Source organism: Bufo bufo, chromosome 3 (assembly GCF_905171765.1).
Source record: "Bufo bufo chromosome 3, aBufBuf1.1, whole genome shotgun sequence".
Lineage (NCBI taxonomy): Eukaryota > Metazoa > Chordata > Amphibia > Anura > Bufonidae > Bufo > Bufo bufo.
Window position 1 is genome coordinate 90,562,090 of NC_053391.1, and position 15,643 is coordinate 90,577,732.

The following is a 15,643-nucleotide window of genomic DNA, read 5'->3' on the forward strand; positions in this document are numbered from 1 at the left end:
TTATTTCCCGAATTTTCTCAACTCTGTTGGCGACAAAGATATGGAATCTTCGAACTTCGTTGTTTATGTATCCTAGGACAACTTGTGAGTCTGTCCAAAAATATTCTTCATCTATTTTCAATTCCAATTCTTCTCTCAGAAACTTGCTTACTGATGCTGAAACTACGGCTGCTGTCAGTTCAAGTCTTGGTATTGTCTGAATACTGGTAGGTGCAACTCTGGCCTTTCCCATAACCAAGGCACAGTGTATCTTTTCTTCTCCTATTACTCTGATATAGGAGCACTGACCATAACGATAACTACTGGCATCTGAAAAATGATGAAGTTCTGTTTTCTTGTACTTTCCGAAATCATGAGGTACAAAACATCTGGGTATCCGAACTTCTCTCAAGTTTTGCAAGTCTCTTATTCAACTCCCACCTTGGCCTCAAATTTTCAGGTATGGGCTCATCCCATCCCAACTTCTGTCTGCATAATTCTTACAGTATTTCTTTTGCTCTGAGGATTACTGGGGCCAAGAATCCCAATGGATCAAATATAGAAGCCACTGCGGAAAGAATGGTTCATCTAGTTGCAACTTTCTCTTCAATAGATACTTCAAAGAAGAACTTGTCGTTCTCTACTTTCTATCCAATCCAAGTACGTTCTGAACTGGAAGATGATCATAATTGAGATCTACATTCTTCATTGTTGCTGCACGTTCAGAGTCACTGATGGATTCCAGTACCTCTCTGTTGTTTGAGATGAATTTGTGAAGGCGCAGATTTCCTCTTGCGCTTAACTCTTGGCTTTCTTTCACTAGTTTGATTGCAGATTCTGTAGACTCTAGACTTATAAGACCATCATCTACATAAAAGTTTTTCTTCAGAAAATTTGCTGCTGATGGGCAATCCTTTTCATTCTGATTAGCCAGGTACTTCATACCATAATTGGCGCAACCTGGAGATGATGCTGCTCCAAACAAGTGTACTTTCATTCTGTATTCTGCTGGCTCTGTATCTGTATCTCCGTCCTCCCATCATAGAAACCTCAGGAAGTCTCTATCTTCCTTCTTCACATGAAACTGGTGGAATATCTTTTCAACATCACACATGACCACTACGGGATACTTTCTGAATCTACAGAGTACTCCAGCAGAGTGTTTGTAAGATCTGGACCTTTTAGTAGATGATTATTCAATGCAACACCATTGTATCTTTGCTGAGCAATCAAATACTACTCTAATCTTATCTGGTTTCTTTGAGTGGGTAAATAGTGATGGACGAACACCTGCCGGAACGGTTCGCGAACGCGATCAAATGTTCGCGAACCACAAGTTCGCAGCGGCTCCCATTAATTTTAATAGCAGGTGAACCTGAAAAACCTTCAGCTCATATTTGCAGCCAAGAAATAATTACTAGAAGTGCACAAATAGTCCCACAACATGGACAGTGACATACCAGATGTATTATTCGAATTTGCGATGTCCATTCATAATTTTTTTCAATGCGAAATATCAGCAATATAATTTTCGCATACGCGCATGCACAAATGCACTATACAGTACCCAAATGCACTATAAAAAAAGTATATTGGTATATAACACCCCGCTTCAATCAGTTTTTTTGGGAACGACTGGTATATAATAACGCTTGTCCCTCTACAGGGAGTGCAGAATTATTAGGCAAGTTGTATTTTGAGGATTAATTTTATTATTGAACAACAACCATGTTCTCAATGAACCCAAAAAACTCATTAATATCAAAGCTGAATATTTTTGAAGTAGTTTTTAGTTTGTTTTTAGTTTTAGCTATTTTAGGGGATATCTGTGTGTGCAGGTGACTATTACTGTGCATAATTATTAGGCAACTTAACAAAAAACAAATATATACCCATTTCAATTATTTATTTTTACCAGTGAAACCAATATAACATCTCAACATTCACAAATATACATTTCTGACATTCAAAAACAAAACAAAAACAAATCCGTGACCAATATAGCCACCTTTCTTTGCAAGGACACTCAAAAGCCTGCCATCCATGGATTCTGTCAGTGTTTTGATCTGTTCACCATCAACATTGCGTGCAGCAGCAACCACAGCCTCCCAGACACTGTTCAGAGAGGTGTACTGTTTTCCCTCCTTGTAAATCTCACATTGATGATGGACCACAGGTTCTCATGGGGTTCAGATCAGGTGAACAAGGAGGCCATGTCATTAGATTTTCTTCTTTATACCCTTTCTTGCCAGCCACGCTGTGGAGTACTTGGACGCGTGTGATGGAGCATTGTCCTGCATGAAAATCATGTTTTTCTTGAAGGATGCAGACTTCTTCCTGTACCACTGCTTGAAGAAGGGGTCTTCCAGAAACTGGCAGTAGGACTGGGAGTTTGAGCTTGACTCATCCTCAACCCGAAAAGGCCCCACAAGCTCATCTTTGATGATACCAGCCCAAACCAGTACTCCACCTCCACCTTGCTGGCGTCTGAGTCGGACTGGAGCTCTCTGCCCTTTACCAATCCAGCCACGGGCCCATCCATCTGGCCCATCAAGACTCACTCTCATTTCATCAGTCCATAAAACCTTAGAAAAATCAGTCTTGAGATATTTCTGTGGCCCAGTTTGACGTTTCAGCTTGTGTGTCTTGTTCAGTGTGGTCGTCTTTCAGCCTTTCTTACCTGGCCATGTCTCTCAGTATTGCACACCTTGTGCTTTTGGGCACTCAGTGATGTTGCAGCTCTGAAATATGGCCAAACTGGTGGCAAGTGGCATCTTGGGCAGCTGCACGCTTGACTTTTCTCAGTTCATGGCAGTTATTTTGCGCCTTGGTTTTCACACGCTTCTTGCGACCCTGTTGACTATTTTGAATGAAACGCTTGATTGTTCGATGATCACGCTTCAGAAGCTTTGCAATTTTAAGAGTGCTGCATCCCTCTGCAAGATATCTCACTATTTTTGACTTTTCTGAGCCTGTCAAGTCCTTCTTTTGACACCATTTTGCCAAAGGAAAGGAAGTTGCCTAATAATTATGCACACCTAATATAGGGTGTTGATGTCATTAGACCACACCCCTTCTCATTACAGAGATGCACATCAGCTAATATGCTTAATTGGTAGTAGGCTTTCGAGCCTATACAGCTTGGAGTAAGACAACATGCATAAAGAGGATGATGTGGTCAAAATACTCATTTGCCTAATAATTCTGCACGCAGTGTATATACCTGCAGTATCGCAGCAGAACCGCCGCACAATACAAATGCACTATACAGTAATATACTTTCTAACATAGAAAGTATATTATAACATTGTACAAGGAAGGCAATCCATTAGAATATACATAAAGATAAAACGTAACCTTTAATAATGTTACTATGAGGATCTGCAAAACACGGACACCGGCAATGTGCATTCCGCAATTTGCAGACCGCACATCGCCGGCACTATAATAGAAAATGCCTAATCTTGTCTGCAATTGCGGACAAGGGATAGGACATGTTCTATTTTTTGCGGAAACGGAAGCACGGATGCGGAAGTGCGGATCCGCAAATGCGGACAGCACATTCCGGCGTCACCAAGCAAAATTGCGGAATGGATGCGGACACATTTTGCTGACGTGTGAATGGAAAAGATATCCCTCAAAATGAAAATAAATTTAATTATTAAAGTTAAGCAAAAAGCATAGATGTGGTAGGCAATAACAAGTGCTCGGTGGCACCAAATCAGAAACCATATGTCCTACCACAATCCGGGGGGTTCCAGTGGACATCCATGAATCCTGGAGGGAAAGCAAAAAACATCTATCCCTGGGCTAGATGATGATGTGGTATTGAAGGACAGGGTGGGCAAAGAACTGTCCCTAATATTGCCCTACAGGGGGGTGCTATTCTGGCCCTGATAGCCTAACCACAGACCACCCGCCCTGATAAGAGCGACCCCGTCCGGAACCTTACCCTATATAAAAATGGCCCTAGTAAGCCCCTAGACCCCTGACTTCCAGGTGATCACTATATAGATCTATGTGTTTTTGACTCATTATAAAAGTATATTATAAGTATATTGCACCCCTCTGTGTATCACACCTATCGATATCACACCTATACCAGTCCTTAAAAAGACTTTTGTGGTCCTATTAGCTAGCGTTTGGTGTCCCTAACAGCCTGTCCCTGCTCCACACAGCAACCTCTCCCTACACTGGCAAAACACTGAATGTAAAATGGCGGCCAGATCAGGTTTATTTATAAGGTAGGGGGTATGTCCATGTGCTGAAACGTCTCAATTGACTGTCCTGTACCATCTGATGGATGTGTCATGGGTCAAAGTTCTTCACAATGTAAAAGAATATGGCGGGCGCGAATATCTCTATATGTTCGCATGTTCGGCGAATCGCGAACACGCAAAGTTCGCTGCGAAACGACCGCCGGGCGAACCACAAGGCCATCCCTAGTGGTAAACACCTTGATGTGGGATGTACCACACTTCTCTTTCTTTAGGTTGGTTATTAACTTTTTCTGCATGTCCTTCTTCGAGGATGCCTTTCATGAATTTCAAATAATCCTGCTTGAATTTGGGATCTCTTAACATCTTTTTCTTCAAACATTTCAATCTTGCTAGGGCAAGATTTCTGTTATTTGGCAAACGAGGTCGTTCTCTAAAAGGTAAGGTCATTTCAAGATGACCTTGTTGATTCTGCTGAATACTTTCTTCTAGAGTGTGTACGACCTTTATGTCTTCTTGAGATTCACTCTTTTCTTTAGAACTTATGTCTGCAAAATCGGATTCAAGGATCTTGTATACTTTTGCTGGACTTACAGTTGGTAACACTTGGACAGATATTCGATGACACAATACTGTCACCTGTCTTGAGTTTGCGATCTGCTGTTTTCCTCCAACAACACCCCATCCTAGATCAGTTTGAACAGCATAGGGTTCACCCTTTCCTCCTGCGATTACCTTTCGTGGTACCAAGGCTTCGGGACAATCGTAGCCTATCAACAGTCCAACACCAAACTCCTTCAGCGGGGACATTTAATGAGATATGACAGATAGGTGCTCCCATTCATTGGCTGTTTCACAAGTAGGTATGCGATCCCGATCTAGAGGTATATCGTCTTTTGTATAAGCTGGAGGCAGATCTAATGTGCAGTTTGAATGAAGTCCTCTAACTCTCAGTCCTTTGACCCTTTGACTGTTCACTAATCTGGTGAGTTTAAGCTTCACTGGTTCTGTAGCCACTTGTAATTTCTTGCAGATTTCTTGATAAATGAAGGTGACGTCACTCTGGGTATCCAGTAGCGCATAGGCATATACCTTCTTGTTCCTCCTTTTAGGATTTGAATTGCACACTGGTACAACCATTGATGTGCCATTGCTTTTTCCTTCCCTCACTCTGCAAGAGAATACCGATACTTTCTTTACTTCCTCAGTATCTTGAGGTATTGAGGATTTATCCTTCTTTGGACATTCTTCATGTAGTGGTGTGGGATGGCGTCCTTACAAACGCTTCATGTGGCCTTTTCTTACACTCCTTAGTAACATGACCTTTTCTTAGACATCCAAAACACAGTTGGTTATCCAGTACAAATTTTTTATTTACTTCTGGGGACTTTGCCTTCAATTGTTGGCACTTATGTATGGAGTGGTTTTCTCCACAGAACATACACTTGAAGGTAGTCTGAAGATTTGTCAGTTCCGTCTCTCTACTGATCCCAGTAGTGACTTTGAACTTGCTCTCGTAGGTATCTGGACCTTTAGCTGCTGTGTTGGTTGCAAAGCTAGTTCCTCTTGCACATCTTATATCTCTCACAGGCCTTTCTTCTAAGGATTTTAAGACGTAAGATGATGTTACTGGATTACATGCTATCCGTGCTTCCTTATTGATGAACTCAGACAACTCTTTAAAACTTGGGAAGTTCTTGCCTATATCTAACTGTTCAGTCAAATAGTGATTCCATCTAGAAGCCACTTCTTCAGGTAGCTTAGTTAGCATCCTGTGGTTTTCTAGATAGTCATTCAGTACTTCCAGTCTTTGAACGTGTTGGATGGCATTGTGCATGCTTGCAGGAAGTCACCGTACTCTTGGAGTCTGAAGAGTTTTTTATGACCTATTTTAGGCCAGTTATTAAATTTCTCTCTAAAAGCTCTTTGTACTAAGAAAGGATGACCATATCTTGCATTTAATTTGTCCCAAGCTGGCTTGTAGGTTTCTTCGTCTTTTCTATAAAAGTTACCTTCAAGAACTTTTTTTTGCTTCCCCACCAACATATCTCTGAAGGTAGAATAACTTGTCGATTGGACTGAAGCAATGATGCTCGACGATCATTTCAAAACTTACCTTCCACTCTATGAACTTCAGTACGTCTCCTTAAAATACAGTGGGTTCTAGCACAGAAAGTCTAGCGAGGACTGTTCTCTGTTGTCCTGTTGGGACAATAGTTGTAACACTCTCCTGAGCATTGCCGTGATATCTAGGAATAGAATCATCCGGTTCTATTTTCTCACTTAGTTCTGAATTAGGCGAGTCCTTTTCTTTATCTTTTCTGGTAGAGATAGAGGGTAAATTCACACACCTTTTTCCTAACACTGGACTAGGCCTATCTTTGTTTTTCTGAACAGGGATGGAAGGATAATAACTGATTCTCTCACTAAATGCTGGAGATTCCCTTCCATTCTCATGGGCGTAAGTAGGAAAGTAGGAGTCTGCTTCTTCACTTAGAACAGATTTGAACCTATGACTACTCTGATTCATATCCTCTAAGTGTACTCTGAGTCTGGCTTCTATGATCTTAATTTCTTTTTGCCTTTCCAGACTTTTCATCTGTTGGCACTGTGCATCTATTTCAGCTTCCATCTGATGGCGTTGTGCATCCCTTTCAGCTTCCTTTTCAGTGATCAGTTGGCGCTGCGCCTCGATATCAGCTTCCATTTCAATTTCTGCTCTCTTGACAGCAAGTTGTTCAGCTAATTCCTTTCTTTTGGCTGAAGTATTTGAGAACTATGATATGTGGGTGCCACTTCTGCTATCGAAGAAAGTCACACTTGAGATTGTGGTTCCCCCTAAGGACCTAGCATAGTCTCTCATAAAAAGCTTGTTCATTCTACTTCTTGCTTTAACTCCACCATAATTAGCTGCAGATGAAAGTTCTCTCATGAGCTTTACAAAATTTTTAGCGACTGCAGTACATGTGTCCATGTTCCTTACAATGTCCTGGGAAGGTGTCGTAAGCGACCATAGGTTGATATTGGCTGCCATAAGCTCTGATTCAGATTCTTCTACCGTCTCTACCATATCACTCAAGTTTCCTTTTATACTTTTTTGTTTTAACTTTCCACGAATGCCTTTAATGTACACTGCTCAAAAAAATAAAGGGAACACAAAAATAACACATCCTAGATCTGAGTTAATTAAATATTCTTCTGAAATACTTTGTTCTTTACATAGTTGAATGTGCTGACAACAAAATCACACAAAAATTAAAAATGGAAATCAAATTTTTCAACCCATGGAGGTCTGGATTTGGAGTCACACTCAAAATTAAAGTGGAAAAACACACTACAGGCTGATCCAACTTTGATGTAATGTCCTTAAAACAAGTCAAAATGAGGCTCAGTAGTGTGTGTGGCCTCCACGTGCCTGTATGACCTCCCTACAATGCCTATGCATGCTCCTGATGAGGTGGCGGACGGTCTCCTGAGGGATCTCCTCCCAGACCTCGACTAAAGCATCTGCCAACTCCTGGACAGTCTGTGGTGCAACGTGACGTTGGTGGATAGAGCGAGACATGATGTCCCAGATGTGCTCAATTGGATTCAGGTCTGGGGAACGGGCGGGCCAGTCCATAGCATCAATGCCTTTGTCTTGCAGGAACTGCTGACACACTCCAGCCACATGAGGTCTAGCATTGTCTTGCATTAGGAGGAACCCAGGGCCAACCGCACCAGCATATGGTCTCACAAGGGGTCTGAGGATCTCATCTGGGTACCTAATGGCAGTCAGGCTACCTCTGGCGAGCACATGGAGGGCTGTGCGTCCCTCCAAAGAAATCCCACCCCACACCATTACTGACCCAATGCCAAACCGGTCATGCTGGAGGATGTTGCAGGCAGCAGAACATTCTCCACGGCGTCTCAAGACTCTGTCACGTCTGTCACATGTGCTCAGTGTGAACCTGCTTTCATCTGTGAAGAGCACAGGGCGCCAGTGGCGAATTTGCCAATCTTGGTGTTCTCTGGCAAATGCCAAACGTCCTGCACGGTGTTGGGCTGTAAGCACAACCCCCACCTGTGGACGTCGGGCCCTCATATCACCCTCATGGAGTCTGTTTCTGACCGTTTGAGCAGACACATGCACATTTGTGGCCTGCTGGAGGTCATTTTGCAGGGCTCTGGCAGTGCTCCTCCTGTTCCTCCTTGCACAAAGGCGGAGGTAGCGGTCCTGCTGCTGGGTTGTTGCCCTCCTACGGCCTCCTCCACATCTCCTGATGTACTGGCCTGTCTCCTGGTAGCGCCTCCATGCTCTGGACACTACGCTGACAGACACAGCAAATCTTCTTGCCACAGCTCGCATTGATGTGCCATCCTGGATAAGCTGCACTACCTGAGCCACTTGTGTGGGTTGTAGACTCCGTCTCATGCTACCACTAGAGTGAAAGCACCGGCAGCATTCAAAAGTGACCAAAACAGCAGCCAGGAAGCATAGGAACTGAGAAGTGGTCTGTGGTCACCACCTGCAGAACCACTCCTTTATTGGGGGTGTCTTGCTAATTGCCTATAATTTCCACCTGTTGTCTATCCCATTTGCACAACAGCATGTGAAATTGATTGTCACTCAGTGTTGCTTCCTAAGTGGACAGTTTGATTTCACAGAAGTGTGATTGACTTGGAGTTACATTGTGTTGTTTAAGTGTTCCCTTTATTTTTTTGAGCAGTGTATAATTTCCACTTCTCATACATTCTGGTGAACTTTTTTCCTTTTAATGCTGCTTCTTGCTCCAAATTTTCCAGTATCTTTGGGGTTGGTTTTCTGGCACTTGATAAACGTCTTTGTTCATCTGTTTGGGCTATATTTGTTTGAGGCAAGACTAATGCTGCATCAGACTCTTTTACCTCAGACAGGTTTTCTTGCTCTTCCCCCTCTACTCTATCTATCTTTGTATCCTCTAACAGTGGCATGGTAATACTAAGCTCAGACATTTTACTTTAAATGCTATAACAATCAATACAAATATTAAGAGTCCTTTCACTTTAAATGCAATATTGACAAATGCAGAAATAAATGACTTTTACTTTAAATGCAATAGAGTCCGTGTAATACAAACTGTCCTTTGTTTTACTTTAAAGTCTTTATCTGAACACAAAAATGTCTCTTTATGCCAAAGCCTATATGCAATGATAAGTAATAAAAGGAAAGCTCTGACCTTATTCCAAAACAGGATACTGAGATCTGAAGGTTGCTGCAACAAATGTCAGTCTTGTCTTTTCTTGATGTGTTGCGATGTGATGCTCTGCGCTGACTTGCGATGCTCTGTGCAGATTTGCGATGCTCTGCGCTGAGTTGTGATACTCTGTGCAGACTTGCGATGCTTTGTGATGACTTGCGATGAGCTGGCTTGGATATGCTGCTGCAGGCTTTTGTGCCTAGTGTCGGGAAACTAGCTGACTGCAGTACGTGGTCTCTCCGTGGATAGCGGTGCAGGCACTCTAGCTCTGGACTTTGGCCTCCCACAGGCGTCTTTCTCTCTCTAGGGATCGCAGGAGGGTTGGCACTCTTTCTCCGACTATTTTGCCTATAATGCGCTCTTTACTGTGCAAGTTGAGGAGCGCTATCACTTCGCCCTCTGAGGGCAATAGTTCCACTGTGGCAGGCGCAGCACTATGAAGTGCCTTTTGCGCTGTGGAATTAGAAGAATTTTGGTATCTCTGACTTTTTAGTCTAACCAGACTGTCTATTACTCTGTAATTCCTTTAGCGCCGTTTTATGGAAACAGTAGGTTTAAAGAGCACACCAAATGCTTGAAATAACTTCTTTATTAACTTCAACTTTTCTTCATATAACACTGCCACCTCCGCCGCAGATAATCCACGCACATAACACGTGTTGAAAAGATATCACAAAATGGCGGTATGCATAGGATGGTGGTTCAACTGTTTAATCTTGTCATTCAACATAAAATGGTGGATATATTTCTCTCTTGAGTATCTGTACTCTCACTTTAAGTTATTTAAGCACTTTATGATCTCTCTGAGAGGTATATCTGAGGTCTAACTAATAGTTCACTTGCTGAATTTGGTCACAATTTGCAGTATGCAGTTAGCAGTAACTATTTTCAGATTGATAAGTATGATCTGGTATGGTTGTATGCAATTTGGATTGCAATATGAAATTTGAATTTGGATTGTGAACTTTGTAGTTTGCAATTGAATTTGTATGCTTGCCATTTATAGCTTGCAATTTGTATTTTCAATTTGTATTTGGTGGAACTGTAAGTAAACACACATATAACTGGTTCAGTATACAGTTCTAATCACTATACTAACAGTAGGAACATTATATAACTGATTTATTTATTTTGGCCTCTCTGCTTCCATAAAAACACAACTCTCAGTGGAGTGAATGTCTCTTCAGCTCCTGTCTCTGGTGAATAATGATTCTAGCAGCTCCTGCTAGGGGAATTCTCAGACAGGCTGTGTGTGAGGCTGGCTGTGATTGGTGAAAACTCTTGCTGTGTGAGAAGCTGGCTTTGATTGGTCTAGACTTAGGCCCTGCAACAACATATTAACACTATGCTTTCTGTTGTTTCTGCTGTGTCACTCAGCTTTCCTTACATTACAAAATGACTCTTAAAGGCATATTATCTTTTTCTGCTTATGTGAACACAAAATATAAGTTATATGACATCCAAAACATGAGGTCACAGTAAACAACTTTGCTTTTGTCTTTAACACATAAACATAGGAACTGTATTAAGGCTATTGGCAGGTCTAGCTGTATACACATATAAGCTATACTAGCAACCTAGGACAGGTCCTAGCTGGCCAGCTACAACAGGTGAATACCCCGGTGGGTCCCTGAGCAAGGTGGGCCCCGGCCCCTAGTCTCCCACTTCCTGCACAAGTGGCACATAACACAGTAGACTTACTGCACTACATACATATATTCAATGTACAGCACCTCAACCAGCCTATGTTCATATAAAAAACTTGATAGATTATTAATGAAACTCCCCAGTTTATTATTATAGACACGATCAGAGCTGAGATGACTTTTAGGTATAGAGGAAAGCTGCCAGTGTCCTCTTCTCCCCAGGACCAACATTCTCAAAGTTGCTGCAGGGACCCCCATATTCAATCATCTGGTAGCATCTTGCTGCTGTATGAGCAGGTAATATTTGAATGTATCCGTATGGTGGGCCCTAGGCACCCAAGTCCGACACTGCATTTATGGAGCAAAGAGGGACAGAGGGACTTGGGTCAAACATAGGGATTGTCCCTCCAAAAAAGGGACACTTGGGAGGTCGAAAGTAAGACTTAGGCCAGATTCACACTTCTGTTTTCTGGACGTTTTATTCTGGCCCGACTGCAGTTTTAATGACCCAAACTTGCAGCATTTCAGATCCTTATGGTTCAGTAAATCCACAGTTGGACCACATGCAGAATATGGACTCTGGAATTGGATATGTTCATCCTGCCTTGAAAGAGTATTACAAGAATTAATTAACTGAAGGCCCCTAGCCTGCATTGCCTACATATCTCCAAGCTACAAGTCACTGATGCAGCCAGTCACTGGCTGCAGCAGCACACAAGATCATGTCCATACCCGCTCAGAAGAAAACAAGCTGGGGACTGGAAGCTGAAGAAATGGGAGCCAGAGCGCAGGATCGGAGTGGCAGAGAACAGGCAAGTATAAATCTTTCAGCAGGACAAGTGCCTTCAGTTAATAGCTAAAGGGGATATCCATGACTAAACCACTCCACTTTCACAATGCCTGGACCCGCGATTATGACCATACTTACCTGTCTCCATTTCCTGTTTGCTTCCCAATCACTCCACGGCTGTTTCTGCATCTACCCTGCATGCAGATGATATCCATTGACGGCTGCATCCGATAGCTGGCCATAGTAGTGACCTGCTCCCCTTGCACAAGTGAGATGCAGAGACAGCAATAGAGTGATCAGGAAGGAAACATGTGGCAGGGACCAGGTAAGTATGGTCAGGACTGCAGGTCCAGGCATTATGGGGAGGGCTGTTAAGTCTTGGATAACCCTTTTAATCAAAAGACTAATGGTAACAGACACAAATAAAATGCTGTATGTAATGAAGTTGTATTTTAAAAAGTTGTCTTAAGAGACAAACCTGGACTTCTCCTAGGGGTGATTTTTGCAGCAGATCTAGTTTAAAACGTGGGTACAATGCACATAGCCATATAAGAGCTCCATACAAGTTCCATGTAATAGTCATTAGAGATGAGCAAAATCTCGAAAAATTAAATTAGCAGAAGTTCCTTAATTCAATTCATTCCAATCGCTGGCATGTACAGCAGGTGCCATGGCCTCCCGGCGTCTGCAGTTTTAAAGAGCAGACACCCGGTACTAATGTCCGCGACTGGCGGTAATGCCTGTTGTGGACTTTTAACCCTGGTCCAGTTCCCCCGGCAGGGGGCGGGAGAGCTGGAGCTTGTATGCAGCAGTCCCTGTCCTCAAGTGAGATGGTCCAGAGATAATACACAGCGTTGAAGCGGGAAAACCTTCCTCAATGCAATAAAATTGAGGGATCCACAACAGGGATGACCATAATCCCACCATAAGGTCCGGGATTCCTCCCTTCTATGAACCTAGTGGTATTTTGCATTTAAAATGATTAGAGTTAAGACCAGATGGCCGAACGCGGTGGAGGGATCAAACTTGGCCACTGGATTATTGCAGCAACACTGTTCCTAGCGCATGAGTGCTTGCCACATCTCTCCCTATGCTCAGGTCACAGAACAATGATGGAGACCGCACGGGATCTGGGTTATATAGGGCTTAAGACATCACAGGACATGGCTACCGACAGATTGGCTGGCTGCATGGCATTATGGATCATATCGCATTCCCGGGCTTCTCACTTTCACTGTGTAACACATGCAACCTATGTTTTAGAAAAAACTGATTTGTTACCACAAAGCGCAAGGAAATTCGTATTCCTGTTGAATCAAATTTTTCCTAAACTTCAGACTGAACTCCGCCTCAGATGCTTTGATTTGCTCAACACTAGTAGTTAATGTCGGACTGGGGTGCCTAGGGCCCACCAGTAACATTTATTTTGGGGGCCCACCGTATGGATATATTCAAAAATTACCTGCTCACACAGCAGCAAGATGCTACCAGATGACTAAATATGGGGGTCCCTGCAGCAACTTTGAGAATGTTGGTCCTGGGGAGAAGAGGACACTGGCAGCTTTCCTCTATACCTAGAAGTCATCTCAGCTCTTATGTCTATAATAATAAACTTGGGAGTTTCTTTAATAATCTATCAAGTTTTTTATATGAACATAGGCTGGTTGAGGTGCTGTACATTGAATATATGTATTTAGTGCAGTAAGTCTACTGTGTTTATATGCCACTTGTGCAGGGGCACATCTTGCTCAGGAGGCCACCGTGGGATTCACCTGTACCCCTGTGGGCCAGTCCGAGCCTGCTAGTAGTCATAATACGGCACTCACTGAAGAGTATGTGTCCACCCTGTACCACAGTATGTATTACATTTCATACAGAGGTATTCTTCTCTCAAAGGAAATTCGTATGAAATCCAAGAAAACAAATCATGCCATGTTCTATCAAATGCCATGTTATGGAGATGTTCTCCTAAGATTTATTGCTATACAGAAGCACCATCTGGTGGCAGCTCTGTAGTACAGACCTCTTTGGATGGTGTGCTGCCATACAGGCTCCATGTGCATGTCTGTGCAATATGAATGAGGACTTCCAAAATCTGCGTTACTCCTAGTTCAAAATATATTTTTGGTTTATTATTACATTCAACTTTACATTTTCGGGTTAATCTAAACATACTTTAAAAGCTATTACCTACCCAATGACAACAGATAAAATAAGGGTAACCTACTGTTCTGGAAGTCTTGCTTGTCATAGTGTAATATTCTAATGTGAACAACTGAAGCTTCTTCAGTTATTGAGAGAAGAGGCTAATGCCTATGAGATGTTAAAAGAACTACAGAACATGTGTTTTGGTATCTCTGGAGATGACCAAATCATTCCTTTGGATGATAAATACAGTGAATGTGCAATGAAGGGAAAAACACAGTTCAAGTTTGTGATGACTTTCCTAATATGTTATCATGTCCATACTTTACATGGGAGTGTATTATGACAAAAAATTAGTCAAGATAGGAATGAAAGTTACAAGATCAGTCTAAAATACTTTAAAAAGAAGAAGAATGTATTTTTATCGACCTGTTAAGACACAGAATCTCAATAACACCTAGGTATGGTATCATAGATCCACCAAGAAATCTAGTACAAGGGAGTTTCTAAAGCGGATACCCAATGCCCTAAGGTCTTTGTACATAGTAATGTTTCAGCTAGTCAAAGACATGAAAGATCTGAAGCGTGTTCTCTTTTTTTTTGCACTTGATAGAGTCATCATAAAAAGGGATACACGGATAGGCGTCAGTGTGTTTCATTTGCATCCTTATCTACTGTTGTCAGACATGACTGCTCTGATTATAGTCTTCATCACCTATGACCAGAAAAGGAGTAAAGATAACTGTTCAAACTCATCTTATTCAGTACCATGGAAATAATGATTACCGTGCATGATGGTGAAATCATTTGGATCTTCAGACACCTATGGCCAGCTTTACTAGTTTACTGATGCAATCCTTTTTTTCCCCAAATTGCCACAGATATGCAGTAAAGTAAAAATTAGCTGGATAGAAATGCTATTCCAAAAACAACTTAAGAAAAAAAACTTTGGAACATCTTGTTACGTTTACAGTCTATACAGATGTCTCTTCTTGCCAAGTTTGGTAGATGATGCTACTACATTAATTGAAATGCGGCAAAGATTGACTGATATGCTCACTTCCTTCATATAAAGCACTATTGACGTAGTAAGATCATCTACCAAACTTGAAGTATAGAAGATGGCAACCTGGGTGCCTGTATTCCAGATATTCAACTTGTACATCGTCCGTTGTGGAACTTCAAGTTTGCCTTGCGAGCAGATCATCAAAGGCAACTCTCTAGACAGTCAGAAGTTGCCAGCTGTCTACCAAATCAGATTCAGCCATTAAACGGACTGCAAACTTACACCGTATCTATAATACTTCAGACCAGGGAAGCTGACCTAAGGTTGCAGATTCATGAGGTTTTCTTTAACCACATGTACATAGCAATGTATATGAAGAGGATTCTTAAATTGTACTAAGTGCATACACACTAATGGGATGCAATCAGCATTTGCAAAGAAACAGAGCCTTAGTCTAAAGCTACAGCCCTCTACTATATCATCCTTCAAGGTCCTCAACTTCATCTTGATTCTTAATGAGTTAAGAGACTTTCAGTAGATTTTTTACTGGCTTTAAATTACTTTCGTGACGTGATAATGCTCTGTGACATGATATTACACTCAAGTTTAGAACAGCTACATCTTTACATATCAAAACTGTT

General features: G+C 42.0%; 1 protein-coding gene across 1 annotated transcript in view; it reads right to left on the minus strand.

Moving 5' to 3' along the window:
• Nucleotides 1-15,643, minus strand: part of VEGFD (vascular endothelial growth factor D) — an 85,912-nt gene that overhangs the window by 69,742 nt on the left and 527 nt on the right. The gene's annotated exons all lie outside the window — the stretch shown is intronic.